This window comes from Alexandromys fortis, unplaced genomic scaffold (genome assembly GCF_014885135.2).
Source record: "Alexandromys fortis isolate MF-2015 unplaced genomic scaffold, M_Fortis_MF-2015_v1.1 scaffold_108, whole genome shotgun sequence".
In the NCBI taxonomy this organism is placed as follows: domain Eukaryota; kingdom Metazoa; phylum Chordata; class Mammalia; order Rodentia; family Cricetidae; genus Alexandromys; species Alexandromys fortis.
The window spans coordinates 4708821-4724088 of NW_026067994.1; the positions used below are offsets into that span (position 1 = coordinate 4708821).

General features: G+C 45.3%; 1 long non-coding RNA gene across 1 annotated transcript; it reads left to right on the plus strand.

The window, feature by feature from the left end:
* Positions 1 to 6997: 6997 nt before the first annotated feature.
* On the plus strand, positions 6998 to 13673 carry LOC126512348 (uncharacterized). Its single transcript, XR_007595019.1, has 3 exons — positions 6998 to 7156; positions 9317 to 9871; positions 11579 to 13673. It is a non-coding gene; the product is annotated as an uncharacterized lncRNA (long non-coding RNA).
* Positions 13674 to 15268: the final 1595 nt, after the last annotated feature.

Here is a 15268-nt window from a genome sequence, read left to right on the forward strand (position 1 = left end):
TGAAGCCTCTAAGCTCCTCCCTGATGGCTTAGCAAAGGACCCTTGCTTTCTGAAGGGCTTATGCAGTCTCTCTCTCTCTCTTTCTCTCTCCCTCCCCCACACCGTGTGTGTGTGTGTGTGTGTGTGTGTGTGTGTGTGTGTGTGTGTATCCCTCTCCCTGTCTTCCTCTCTCCTTCCCTATCTCATATGTGTGGAAGCTAGAGACAAAGACACTTGCCAACAAGCCTGATGACCTGAACTCAATCCCCAGGACCCAGCTCCCCTAAGTTGTCCTCTGACCTCTGTGTATGATCAGACACATGCTAAAGAAAATACATATATATGAGAATTTAGAAAAGGTCAGTTATTCCAAAAGAAAACACGAACAAGAATCCCAAACACCGCATAGACAATTCAATCCAGACACTATCTGAACAGCCACGAGATACAGCACATCATCTCAGTGTTGGAGAAAAATGTAAGTTGAAACTACAGCGAGATACCACTACACACCCACTGGGGAAATTAAAATGAGAAAGACTAAGAATGTAAAATTCCCACAGGACTGCAGGAAAAGGGTTTTCACGTGCGGCTGGTCATTGTTCAAAATGCACATCAGTATGGAAAACTTGTCAGTAGCCCTATTATGACTCAGCAATCCCCCACGGCAGCCACACCAAGACTTGCATTAGAATGCTGGGCATAGGGTTTGTAACACACGCTGATGAGCCAAGTATCCACCAACCGCAAAATGAATAAACAGTTACATAGACTAACGAACCAGCTGCCCAGAACAATCGACATGAACCCTAGAAGATTTTTAAGTAAAATCTTTTTTTTAAGGTTTTTTGTTTGTTTTTGTTTTTGTTTTTCGTGACAGGGTTTCTCTGTGGTTTTGGAGCCTGTTCTGGAACTAGCTCTTGTAGACCAGGCTGGTCTTGAACTCACAGAGATCCGCCTGCCTCTGCCTCCCAAGTCCTGGGATTAAAAGCATGTGCCACCACTGCCCGTTTAAGTAAAATCTTTAATAAAAGACATATACATGTAATATGGGATAATACTCATGTAAAGTTTATAGATAGCTACTACTCCCAGTTTTTACAGATGAAAGGCTAGCCAGTAAAATTATGATGGCTTGGTAAGAGAAAAGATAATGATGACCTCGGGGGTAGCAGGAGAGGTGACAGCTGGGGTCCTTATGAAGAGGCAGATGGAGGATATGGCAATGCAGTTGACTTGATTCCCGTTGGTAGACACATAGGTGTTTGGTTTATAACAGATCATTGATCTACACATTTTTGTTCTCAGTGTTCTTCTATTTGCTTGTACATTTAACAATTAAAAATAGTACCTTTTTTAAATTGATTTTTCTGACACAGGTTTGGCATATAGGAGTCCCATCTTAGTTCTAGTTTTACCACCTAGTGACCTTGGGAAGTGCCTTTACCTCTCCAGGCCTCAGCTCCTTTGAAATGTTAGGGAAGATGGTGGCTAGTCAGCTGGAGCAATAGAAGGAAGGCATGGGTGCCCTATGGCACACTGAAAGCCCAGTACAAGCCTAGAATAGATTAGATGGCAGAGAACAGTAAGAGGAGTAGCAGCTGGAACTTCTTGTTCTGCCTTACGTTTAATCTACTTTTCTGTGTGAGTCAGCTTTTGGTTCCTATAAAAAAAAAAAATCTGAGATAAATCAACTTATAAGGAGTAACTGTTTATTTTGGTTCAGCTCTGGGGAGTTCAAGCCATAAGTGGGCCTGGTGCTTTAGGTCTGTCAGGGCACAGCATAGATGGAGAGTTTGGCAAGGGAAGCTGCTCTTCTGAGGGCTGTGTGTGAAAACAGAGAGATCAGTGCCCCATAGCCCACCACCACCACCTTAGAGCTAAGACTTCTAACTAGACCCCCTCCCTCTTTTTCTTTCTATCTATCTATCTATCTATCTATCTATCTATCTATCTATCTATCTATCATCTATCTATTTATCTCTGTTCCTTGCTTTTGGTTTTTCAAGACAGGATTTCTCTTAGAAAAGCCTTGGCTGTCCTGGAACTCTCTTTGTATACCAGGATGGCCTACAAACTCAAAGAGATCCTCCTACCTCTGCCTCCCGAGTGCTGGGATTAAAAGGGTGTGCCGCCACCAATCAGGCTTAGACCCCATCTCTTAAAGATTCCTGAAATTGGGGGCTGGAGAGATGGCTCAGTGGTTAAGAGTACTGACTGCTCTTCCAGAGGATCCAGTTCAATTCCCAGCACCCATATGGCAGCTCACAACTGTCTGAAGATCCAGTTGCAGGGGATCTGACACCTTCACACCAATGCACATAAAATAAAGTTAAATAAACCATAAAAAATATGTTTTAAAAAAAGATTCCTGAAATTTAGCCCCCTCTAGAACCATGACTGACACCTAACAGTGTCAAAAAAGGACCAAGGGCTCTAACATTGAGGCCTTTGGAAAACATCCCAGATCCAAGACATAGTGATTGTTTAAATTGTGCTGAAGCGGAAAGCACTCTGGGTGAAGGAAATGTCTTCTTTGGCACTTAAATATCACATCTTTCAAATGCAATGCACATTATCTACTCAAAGAGGATCAGATCTGCTAGCAGGAAGAACTGGTGTGAACTCAGTTGCCATTGCTTGTTTCTTTCAAGGTAGGGTGGGGTGGAAGTAGTAACAGAGAGGTGGCGGTGGTAGTTGTTGATTTAGGACATCTATGAAGGAACGTGAAGATTCTCTTGAGATGTAGTCTGCTCATCTGTGAAAGAAGAATTGGAGCTCCTAGACCAAAGAGCTTAGGAAGTATTGACAGTTGTTAGAAAGTACCAACACTTCACAAGAAGGAAGGCTGGATCAGAAAACTGAGGGTTGCTTTCCAATAAACAGTCATGGGATCCTACAACTCACTGACTCAAAAGAACCACTGTCTTTTCCTCACAGTTCTGTGGACTAAAAAAAGAGTGGGCGGGGCTCAGCTGAGCACTTCTGTCTCAGGATCTCTTATGTGTTTGCATTGAGGTGTCCACTAAAGCTGCAGTCCCTTGAAGACTTTGCTTGCTGGACTGGAGACCCACATTCTTTACAGGCTTATTAACCACCCCTATCTTGGACACCTGCACGTGACCTGTTCTTGGTCTGGGCTTCCTTGGAGCATAGTCATTCTGGGGATCCAAAACTGAGTGTTTCAGCAGAGAAAGTCAAAGCTCGTTGGCTTTTAGGATCCAGCCCTGGAAGTCGCCTACTACAATTTTCCCATAACTTGTTAGTCACGCTTGTAAACATTAAAGGACTGGGGACACAGTACCTGTAGCTGTCTTTTAGTGTTCAGCCTACCTATTAACACTAAGATCTGGGAACTTTCCCCTCTAATTGTAAGGGCAGCCTTGCCTATTGTAAGAGTTCTGTCTCAGTTCAAACTCTCCCTCTGCCTCTTATTGGCTATATGGCCTTCAGGAACCACTCAACATCTCTGTGGGACTTGTGAACTTGAGAGAGCTACAGAGCCACCCTCACCGGACCCATGTATAGAAGGTGCTAATCCATAGCGAACAAGCTCAATGAATGGTAGCCTTTGGCGTTTTTTCCATCCAGAATTATATATCCGGTCCATTGGTCTTGGGCTCTGGTCGTGTTGTTCTTAACATTTTCAGGCCTCTACACTCTTCTTGGACAGACCATCCTCTTTCCTGGGACCTATGGACCTGGGACCTCTGCCTTCTTCTAGGTAATATGGCCCCAGACACAAGTCAAGACATTCCTGAGTCCAACTCCCAAATCTGCCTCTTACCTGAGGAGAATGGGATAAGTTGCTAGTCTTCCGGGGTGTAGGTTCTCTCCCCTAAAAACGGAAGAATAAGAACTCTTTGACCACAGAGGAAGCATTGATAGAAGCAGCTGCCAGGAAGTCCCTTGCACTTCACAGGTACTTGATGTGTTTGTTGATTTTTAGTTTCCAGAAGAAAGCAAGCCTGAGTCTCAGAGACAGAAGCCAAAAAAAGCAGGTCCTCGTGCCCAATAGAAACAGGTCAACACAACCGTTCCCTTTAACCAGGAAGAAAGAAGTTTAAATTCTTAGTCAATGGTGATGAAGTGAATGTAGACTCCACCCCTGTCTTACTCCTCCTTGATACCTCCCCACCCAGCTCCAGGACCCCTGGAACCGAAAGCATCCTAGACCACCACAGCACCCAGGTAAGGACAGTTTCAACGCCACTTATGTCTCTGCAGTAGTCCACGGTTCTGGGTGCCTCCAGTCCTGCCAGGTTCCTATCAGGTTCTGACTAGGGGTTAGTGGCTTATTTTCTCACTCCGACCACTCTGACATGGTATCCACGCTGAGAATATATGTGGCTACGTTCATGTGTACCAACTATTCTGGGACTCATGAAAAAATTTACAGAAAGTAAAATATCAGGAAACTAGGTGTTGTAGTTAACTTCAGCTGTCAACTTGACACACCCAGAGCCACCCCGAAAGCGCGACCCTCAGCTGAGGAATTAGCTAGATCAGATTGGCCTGTGACTGTGTGTATTTTCCTAAGTGCTAGTTGATGTAAGAGGATCCAGCTGACTGTGGCAGTGCCATCTCGGGGCATACAAACCGGGGCTGTATAAGAAGGGTGGCTGAAGAAGATAAAGGAAGCAAGCCAGCAAGCAGCTGTTCCTCCGTGGGCTTGGCTTCAGTTCCTAACTCCAGGTTCCTGCCTTTAGCTCCTTCGCTGATGAACCCCAATGGGGAAAGCAACCTATAAACTGAAATAAACTCTTTTCTCCCCAAGTTGTTTGGGGTCTGTTTTTATCACAGGAACCAAATTAAGACACAAGGTAGGATCTTTGACGGCGGAGTTACTGACCAGAAGCTGATGTCCCTTTACTCTGTCTGGGTAGAAATTATGGGTATGCAGGGAGAAGCTCTTCAAGTGCTGGGTTTGGGCAGCTTTTTTTGTCCCTCAGCCCAGCCATTAGCAGTGAACAAAAGCGGCAGGCACGCGACAACACTGGCAAGTGATGCCCTTCGGGGTTGTAGTTCTCGTATGTTCCTAGGGAGTCCTGATTTCTTAGCCCTTGGCAGAGCTGCATCGCGTCTTCTAGCTGGCCTGAGCATTGAGGTTCCTCCGGGATCAGCATCCTGACTCCCAAGCTCTGGAGTCTGTGTTGCCTTTAAGTCTTTACAGTGCCTAGAATTTTCCAGCAAACAGAGCTTACAGTTTCTCTTCTCTGTTCTCACCACCTTCTTTGTTCTTCCCTCAGCTGCTGTTGAGGCCCCTTCTTCAGCTGCCAAGCAGTCAGCCTCCTTTTGCACCTTAGTCTGCTAACTACTTAGCTATCGCCGCCGCCACTGCCACTCAGTTTCCTGTGTTTCAGCTGCTTCTTTGTCTTGTCATCAATTCAGACTCCTCCACTAAACGTAGCTCAGAAACTCTGCAGAGAAGCCTTTTATTGGGTCTGATTTAAGATGGGGGAAGGAGTACAAGAAGGTGTGTCTCCCGAGTGACTCACAAAGTAAGCCAAACAGCCTGTCCGACACACCAGAGAAAAGGTGTTTACACTAAGGAAAGCAAGCCTTGCATGCAAATGAAGGCTTGTGTTTCCAGCAATCACAGCATTGTCCCTCTGCTAGGTGACAAAAGGAAGCACTGTCTCACTTGTCTAGGGAAAACTGGCTGCGCGTCACCTAGAGTTCACTGAGGCTTAGGATAGCAAAAACTCTAAGAGAGCATGCACCTCCTGGAGTCAAAACATTCACCTCAGTCACCCGGCCGCTTTCTCAGCGTGTCTTTGGAATGTTCAGAATGGACATATTGGTCTCAGTGCAGTCTGACTGGCTGTGTGTCCAACTGTCTTTTTGCTTAAGAGAAGCAGCACAGCAAAGGAGAATCCACCAACTATCAATCAGGGAGTCAGATTGCCCATCCCAGCGTCTCATTACAGGAACGTGGACACCAGGAGCGCTTGCAGTAAGAGCTTCAGGAGCACTGACACTAATAGGTAACCTAACTGTTTTATTTTTTTACTTTAGAGACAAAGGCCCCATTCTGGCCCCAACTGACAGGAATTCATTTTATAGCTGAGGCTGGCCTTAAACTCACAGCGATCCTACTTGCCTCAGCCTCTCTGGGATCACATGAGCCACTGTGGCTAGCAGGAATTTAACCATGTTTTAATGATTGACATCGCCCCAGTGCCATAGAGACAAATGCCTCTCATCTGTCTCAGGAGCAGGTTACGTGCTTTCTTGTCTGTTTACTACTTTGTTTTTCTCTCTTTTTTCTCCCTTGAGTGCTAGAAATGGAACCCAGGGTCTCTTGCATGCCCAGCAAGCACTCTACTGCTGAGCTCCATCCCCCTCCCCGTACTTTTCTATTGCAATCACTGAATATCTGAGACTGGGTAATTTATAAAGAATAGGCATTTACATTGGAGGCTGGAAGTCTAAGACTGGGCAGTGACATCCATCAAGGGTCTCATACTGTCTCACAATATGGTAGAACATTGGATGGGCAAGTGGACATGTGTGGACATGTGCGGACATGTGTGGACATGACAAGGCACCCCCCACTCTCTGCAACTAATGCAGTCCCTCCAGGGAGAAAGCCACTGATCCCTCTTAAAGTCTCAGAAATAGCCTCCAGCTCTCAGGACCATTATATCAAAAGTGGAATTTCAACCTGGATTTCAAAGGGGACAGGCCACATTTAAACCATAGCAACTTCCTCTTCCGTGTCTGTTTTGTTTCAAAGATCTCTCCACCTCTGCCTTTGCTGTTTCCTACCATATTCATCCGTTACTTATTCATCCGTGAAACAGTTCCTTGTTAAACACCTACTATGCAGAAAATAAATAAAACTGCTTCCTGCCAGTGGAGGGTCCCCGTTCCCTCCCAAAGGGTCAAAGCTTTTTCCCCAAGATGGGATTCCAGAAGACAGTCCTGGTGGAGGCTCTGGTGGGGAATCTGGGAGAAGATAAGATGGCGTGGGTGGAGTGTAGGAGAGCTAACAGACTATGTAGAGAACGGAGTGTCACTGTCTCAGGACAGTGTGAGCCGTGTTACCTGGGCTGGGAGGAGCACAGGCTGTTGCAGGCAGCACAAGTGGAACCGACCGAGACAGACTCTTCTGGATTTATAGAAAACAGCAGAAGAGAGAACAACACTAAGTCTGACCGCTAACCCCAGGAAGGTGAGTCAAGAGAAAAGGAGAACTTCCTTTCTCTCAGATGAAGTTTGAATGGGGCTCTCTTGTTGGAACTTTGTAAATGAGGCCCACAGACAAGTCCTTTGATCAAGAGAGGAGCTCTGACGCTCGAGAGGAGGCTCAGCAGTTAAGAGCACTTGGCAGTTCTCCTTCTTCCTCTGGGATCATCGACTTCCGGTCTGCCGGGTTGGGCTGACTGTGTGTTGACAAGGACAGCTCTCCGGGGAAATAGTTGTTTATGTGTTACAGCTCTGCTTTATTCCTGAAAGGGGATTTAAGGGCTGGGGACAGTGGCTGGGCATCTCCTAATTTGCATTAAACAACTTGCCCTAGCATAGTTACGTAAAGGTCCTAGCACAAGGACTAATTATCATATGCACGGGGGGAAGGGGGGGAGAGCTCTAGCAGGGAATTATGTCAAGGATCACACTAAAGATAAATCAGGCTTCCAGGCTTAAGGACAGCTTTCCGATAAAGTCAGGCCTCCAATCCTAGAGACGTTCTCCATAAAGGGGCAGATAACAGGAAGTCCTCCATGTTGCCAAGCTTGGAGAGAGCTGCCAGGCCATGGTAGACTGCAACCTCTGACCAGCAAGGCCTCCTAACAAGCACTGGCTGTTAACTGATCTTCCAGAGGACTTGGGTTCAATTGCCAACACCCACATGATGGTGCAAAACTATCTATAACTCCAGTTCCAGGGAATCTAGTGCCCTCTTCTGGCCTCCATGGGCACTGCACACATGTGATGCACAGACTCACATGAAGACAAAATACACACACAAATATTAAAATTAATTGAAAAAGAGGAAGCTTTGCTTCTCAAAAGCAGAAGTGGCCACTTTGACGAGGACCCACTCCTCATTCTCCTCTGAGAATGGGACATGGGGAGGGGAGCCATAAGAGAAAATGGCTTCTAAATCTGAGGACCTGGAGCTGCTCCACTCCCTTGCATTCCACCCACCAGCAGATTTTCTCTGCCATAGAGCAGGAAGCACTGTAGAACTCTTGGGTAAAGCAAAGATTGGATGCCTCTCAGCACACTTGTGTGTTCATTTTTTTTTTCGTAAGACAACCTAGAAGGAATATACAGTAGATCTCCATGGAGCGCTCAAAACTTACACAGTAGGTAAAACTGAACAAAAGAAAACAGATATTTAAATTTTTGAACAAGCTGCCCCAAAGTCCACCAATAGCACTCAGTCCTTTTCAGTCACCTGATGACCTCTGACTTTAACTAGCTCTCACAAAATCACAGCTGGCCGCTAAACTGCACAATTGAAAGGCCATGGAGATATATCTTTTTCCTCTAAAAGGAACAGACTATGGAAATAATTTAAGGTACCAGGAAAGAGAAGATTCCTGAGGGAAGAGCCAGGAACAGATTAACCAAATTATATCCGGGTGACAAGCACACTTACATTGATCTGTACATAATATAAAACGCATAATGTCACATTTACTTTTTGAAACTTCCTTCGCTGTGTCCTGTGGGCGGTTGCTTATATCATACTGTCTTTGACTTGATTCCTAAAAAACAGGTCTCTTCCTCAAACTATAATTTTTATTTAAAAACATGAACAAAGTGAAACAAGCCAGAGCCAGAATATCAAATCCTGTATATTCTTACTGAAATGAAGGAGCTAAAAATGTCATGGACTCGGAGAGAAGTGGTTCCCAGAGACTGGGAAGGATGTAAAGAGGGAGGAAAAGAAGGGGTATGAAGGAAAAGGAGGGTTATGAAGGAGGAAAAGATTATGAAAATACCATTAGGATAAAATTCAAGAGTTGTTTAGCATAGTAGAGTGACCATAGTCAACAATAACATAGATTTCAAAATGTAAGAAGAAAAGATTTTGAATGTTCCTGACACAAAGAAACAATAAATATTTTAGGAGATAAGCATGCTAATTAGCTTGACTTGATCATTATACATCATATATATGTGTGTGTGTATATATATATGCCATAAGTACATTAAAGGCATAAGTACATGCAATTATGTACATAACAAGTAAAGTTTTTTAAATTGAACAAATAGGTGATTCTACCTGTTTTTCACAAGCATAAAGACCATGACCTTTGACTCAAGAAAAAAGACTGTCCTCTGTCCTCAACATTCCTTTCTCCTTTGTTCCTCATTTCAGAGTGTTGTATATAATTTGAAGTTTGGAGAAAAGTATGGTACTTCTACCTGGCGTCCAAGAACCTGGTCACTGTTGGAAATGACTCCAGAATCCTGAAAGGGAGTCAAGAAATGCTCCTGGGGTGAGATGTTCCCAGCAATTAAGAATGAAAGTTACATAACTGGAAGATGCAGGCTATCGGCTGCCTTTGTCAGGAACACGTAATTAGGAACTAACAGAAGATGGGATGGGGAGACAGCTCAGCGGTTAGGAGCACATACTGCTCCTATAGAGAAACCGTCTTCAGTTCCCAGCACCCATGTAGGAAGGCTCACAACCTCCTGTAACTCCAGCTCCAGAATATCTAACACCTCTGTCCTCCAAGGACAAAGACACACCTACATACATATGCATAATTCAAAACAATAAAAATAAGTCTAAAAAAAGAATTAGCAAAGAAGAGTCTGGAGTTGGTGTCGACAGAGAATAGGAAGCTGATAAAGTCCAGTTCCAACTACAATGAAGGGCAATGGGGAGCAAGTGCACGGTTGTCACAACTCACAGAGGTCAACTGAGGTAAGGCCAGGAAGTGGCTGCAAAATTTCAGTTGGAAGGAAGGGGTTTGAGGTTCTCCTTTATGGCACGGTGATTATAACTACTAATAATGTCTCTTGTGCTTGACAATTGCTAAGAGAGAGTATGTGTTCCTCCTCCCAGATAATAAACTTGAGGCAGTGCTTATGAATTAGCTCAGTGTAGTCATTCTGCAGTGTATACGAGCATCAAAACATGCTAGCATGCCATCAGTAATATATAATCTGTATCTTTCAGTTTTAAAAAAGTAACAAATAATTTATAAAAAAGAAACTATCCCAGAATATTTAAAGAATTATTTATCCTTGGGAGACAGAATCTTATTTTTATTTATCTATTATCTATTTTCGTTTGTTTGTTTTTCTTACTAAATAGTCTAAGCTGGCTCCAAACTTGCAGTTAGTTTTCCAGCTTCAGCCTCTCAAGTGCTGGAATCTATAGCCGCGTGTCTCTAGACCCAGCCAGAGTACTCATTCGTAATGGCTAATACGACATTGAATAATGCGATAAATGGCAGTCTACTAGTCACGTTGAAGCCATGAACTTTCATTGAAACGGCATGGAAAAGGGCCGCCCAGTGTTCACTTCTCCAAACAGTGCTTGTGTCCTTCCCCTCGCAGTTCTAAACCACATGACGGGTGGCGGGTGTCCTTCACTGTCACACCAGCCTGGCACACTTCTCCCAGCTACACCCAGTCGATGACGGCTGCGTTGCCTGGCACAGGAGCCTAAGCTATGCACCAAGTCTGGCTCCTGTGTTGAGTCTCACACATTCCGTGAAGACCTCACACTAATCTCTGCATTCTCCTTGAGCAAGGCTGTTCCATAATTAGTTTTAGCCTGATAGTTTTCTGGGTCTTTTCCAAAATGTTTATGTGCACATATTGAGGACTCCATGGAAAAAAAAATATTGGGATTTCCCCTGAAACCCACCCGCTGTACCGCTATCCTCCAGACCCCACATAGGAAGGTCCCCCATCTTGTTCTCTGTCTCAGCTTTACTTCCTGGTGTGTTTGAAAGCCTGGAGCTGAAGCTGGCTCATGTCTAATAAATCAAACTGAACTTTGCGTGAAATGAACGAGGAAGCTTTTAAAGATATTACTTTTGGGGTCATTAAGCCAAGAGTCAGTTCCCCAATCCACAAACCTTTATTTGACTCTGGGGCTCATCTGGTTTATAAACTTAGGAGTTGTGATTCTTTCACCTCACCAAGAGGGAAGGTTAGACCAGAGGAGAGAAGGGGAGGCCAAGGCAGAGGAGTCAGCCTGGCCTGCTTGGTATCTGTGGGGAAACAGACACGAATGGAAACTCTCTTCCTCTCTCTTCTCTTAAAAAAGCTTAAGAAATGGGACCGAAAAGGAAAGCACAGCTGGCTGGAGAAAAGACCGCCCGCCCAGGACGTCAGGGTGACGAGTCCTTTCTGATGGGCTCAGTAGACAGTTCAAGTCACGTTCTCCGTGTTAGGCTTAAAGGCAGTTTCGTTATAAGATGTTCAGAAAGGAGAGAGCTACCTGGAGAACCACATTTAAAAGTAGGGGTGGGGGCTGGCCAAAAGGGGTGGAGCTAGACAAAGAGGGTGTGGCTAGGCAAAAGAGCGTTTGAACCACGGGAACAGCCCTGAGGAGTGACTATAAGCAGCTAGTTACTCAGTACTCTGACCCTTCTTCAGTTTCCCTCCCGTTAAACAGTGAGCTGGAGTGAACGTTTTTAAGACGCCGTCCGACTCTAACACAAGCAGATCTCATCAAGCCGAAGAAGAACTGGATTCTGAATCGCAAGCTCCTGGGCTTGCCATTAGTGCTAACTACACGTCCAGTATCGGACAAGGCCGTTTTTCAGTCCCTTGCTGGTAGCCCCTTGGATTCCTATGCCACGAAGAAAAGATTATGATCTAAGCAGGATGTGTGTTCACAAAAAATCCCTGCTATGACTAAAATGGCGAGCTTTTCATGCAGCGGGATGAATCGAGAGCGTGGACCTGGAGGAGGCCAAAAAAATATGGCTAGAGAAGCAAGCCCTTCCCTGAGAAAGTGCCTGGTTTGTGGACTCGATGCAGAGAGAGAGATTTGAAGATTTGCACGGCCGAGGAAGAGACTATGCCAACGGAACACATGGCTATCGTTGTGCTTATTTATGTACCTGATAAATTGCAAGGCATCCTGGGAGACCCTATCCCAATACTCACTCCCATGTCTTTAGTGCCCCACTTAGGTCCAGGACAGATGACTGGGAGGAAAGATCATCTGCTGCCTTCAGCGAGAGATGCTAATTTTGTTACAGTTTGGTGACCACTTGGCTGGAAGAATGGTAAGATCTTCCTGTGCCAACTACCTGTTCCGCACAGCCCTCCAGGATCTGGAGAGCTCCCCACTGCATCCTTCTAGCCAGTCCTGTCAGCACTGGCTTCAGCACCATGGTGGAGACAGGAGACTGACACCAGATGCATGCTCACCTGACTTCCCCCGTGGAAGCGTGCCGCTTCCCTTACATATAAGATGAGGTTAATTTCTGACTCATCTTGTAGGGTAGCAATGTGATCAAATAAATGTGTGTTTCTGCGAAGTCCTGACAAGCCTCAGACTCTGAGGTGACACAGAGTGCTGTCATCACTGCCCTCTGTTGACTGCATGGCTGTCATCTGAGACCTCTTTGCCGCACAGGACATCTCTGCCACCTGGCAAACGCATCTTGTTCCTGTCGGTTTTAATAGCTACTATCTCATTCCCATTCTTACGTTTGTGTTTAAACCTTTTGGGAAAGTTTGGGGAAATGACTCAGTGGACAAGGTGCCTGCCACCTTTCTTAGCGCCTCTACAGCTGCGATGAAACACCGTGACCAAAAACACAAACTAGGGGGGAAAGCATTTATTAGGCTTATACTTCCGTATCACTGTTTTTCAGTGAGTCTGAAGTTGGGGCAGAAACTCAAACAGGACAGGAACCTGGACTCAGGGCCTGATGTAGAGGTCATGGAGGGGTACTGCTTACTGGCTTGCTCGGCCTGCTTTCTTATAGAACCCAGGACCACCAGCACAGTACCACCCACAATGGGTTGAGAAAATGCCCTACAGACTTGCCTACAGCCCCATCTTACGGAGGCATTTTCTCAACTGAGGTCCCCTCCTCTCAGATGACGTTAGCTTGTGTTACGCTGACATAAAACTACCCAGAGCACCACTAGTGTGATGAGCAGAATTTAGCTCTCCAGGACCCATGGAGATGCTAGGTGGTGTGGCAGCCTGCCTATAATTCCAGCACTTGGAAAGCAGGTCCATGAAACAAGCTGGCTGGCTAGACTAGCCACATTGGCAAACCCTGGATTCAATGGAGAGATCCTGTCTCAATGACCAGGGGGCAGAAGACAATCAGTTAAAGTTCAAAGATCAACCTCAGGCATCCACATGCACATGAACGTACATGCAGATACCCATGCACACCACACACACATACATGTGAAGAAATATATTTTGTTTTTGCTTTGGTTTTTTTCAAGACTTGGTGTTTTGAGACAAGGTTTCTCTGTGTAGCCTTGGCTGTCCTGGAACTGACTCTTAGACCAGGCTGGCCTTGAACTCATAGAGATCCACTTGCCTCTGCCTCCCAAGTGCTGGGATTAAAGGCGTGCACCTCCACTGAAAGTCATTTTTTAAGCTGTGCATTGGGGTACATGTCCGTAATCCCATCAATAGGGAGGCTGAGACAGGAGGATGGATGGGGCCAGCTAAAGTTAAGTAACAACAGCCTGTCTTCGAAGAAGAGGAGGGTGAAGAGTAAGAATAGAGAAAAAATCTGTTCCTTTGCCGATGCTGCCTAAGTTCTCTCTCCTTAACTGTTATTCCAGCAGCTCCGCTACTTAGCTCCATGGTGTCATAGCAGACAGTTGGTGGGGAAAGAGCTATGCTGAAAGACATTGCATTGAAATCGGGGGGGTGGGGGTGGCTTCTGCATGGTTAAAAAGCCCTCCTAAACTTCATCAAGGTTTAACCACCTTGCAGGGGGCTCCCTCTGGCAGAAATAAAGAAGGACCTTTAATCTCATCACTCTCTGACTCTTATGTATACAACACACACACACACACACACTCACACACACTCACACACACTCACGAAGAAGGAATCCGTGGAACCAGAACTGTCAATGCAGGCATGTCTGTGAGCATTTTTCCATTCGGGATGAAACAAAATAGATGCAGGGGTATAAGAGAACAGGTGTGCCCATGGGGCTTCAGAGCCCAGGCCACCCCAGATGCCACATGCTTGCTGAATAGCGGCATGGAGTTTACAGTTGTGTGTGTATTCTTTCAATTCATTGGCACGTGTACGCACATGTGCGCTCCCCCCCCCTCTCTCTCTCACACACACACACACACATACACACACACACACACACACACACACAAACACACACCTCTTTTTGGAATTTGGAAAGGACACATGGGCTGCCTGGCAGACTGTTGGGATCCAGGGGTCCCAGGCTGGCTCTGCCCCTACCTGCTGTGTCGCTGGGAACAGTGTTCTTGGTATGCAGAACTATGGCAGAGTTACAAACTCCTTGGAAATCGCTGCTTCTGCTATTCAGCAAGAAACATCATGACTCGGTTGGCAAAAGGTCAGACTATCTGAATCCCAGTCCTGCCACCATGTGCTTTATCCTCTCAGACCTCAGGGTCCTCATCCTTAGAATGAGGACTGAATGATAAAAGATACCAACCCATTCACATACACAATGCTTTTTTTTTAAGAATATAAAATTGAGGGCTGGAGAGATGGTTCAGCAGTTTAGAGCATCCTCCTACCTCTGCCTCCTGAGTCCTGGAGCTACAGATGTGAGCCACCACACCCAGCAATTTCTTATATTCTCACAGTTCACAGTTCTAATTCTTTTTTTTTAATATTTATTTATTTATTATGTATACAGCATTCCTTCCATGTATGCGTGCAGGCCAGAAGAGGGCACCAGACCCCATTACAGATGGTTGTGAGCCACCATATGGTTGCTGGGAATTGAACTCAGGACCTTTGGAAGAGCAGGCAATGCTCTTAACCTCTGAGCCATCTCTCCAGCCCCCACAATTCTAATTTTTTCACTGATTCATAAATCCCGAAGTTGGGATTATACTAATCAATCATTGAAAGACCAGTTATTTATTAGAAACCTTACTTGTGTCAATCTTCTCTTCCTCTGTAAGACTTATAAATAAACTACATTTTTAGTGACTACAATACAGACAGAACATGTTGATTGAAATATGATGGAATAAACAAAAGGTCTTTCTGGATCCCAAGGAGAACATGACCATTCAGATGCCATGGTAACATGCACTGCTCATCCCATCCCCCCACTGCCTCAGAGCTCCTCTTGACTAAATGAATTTCCAT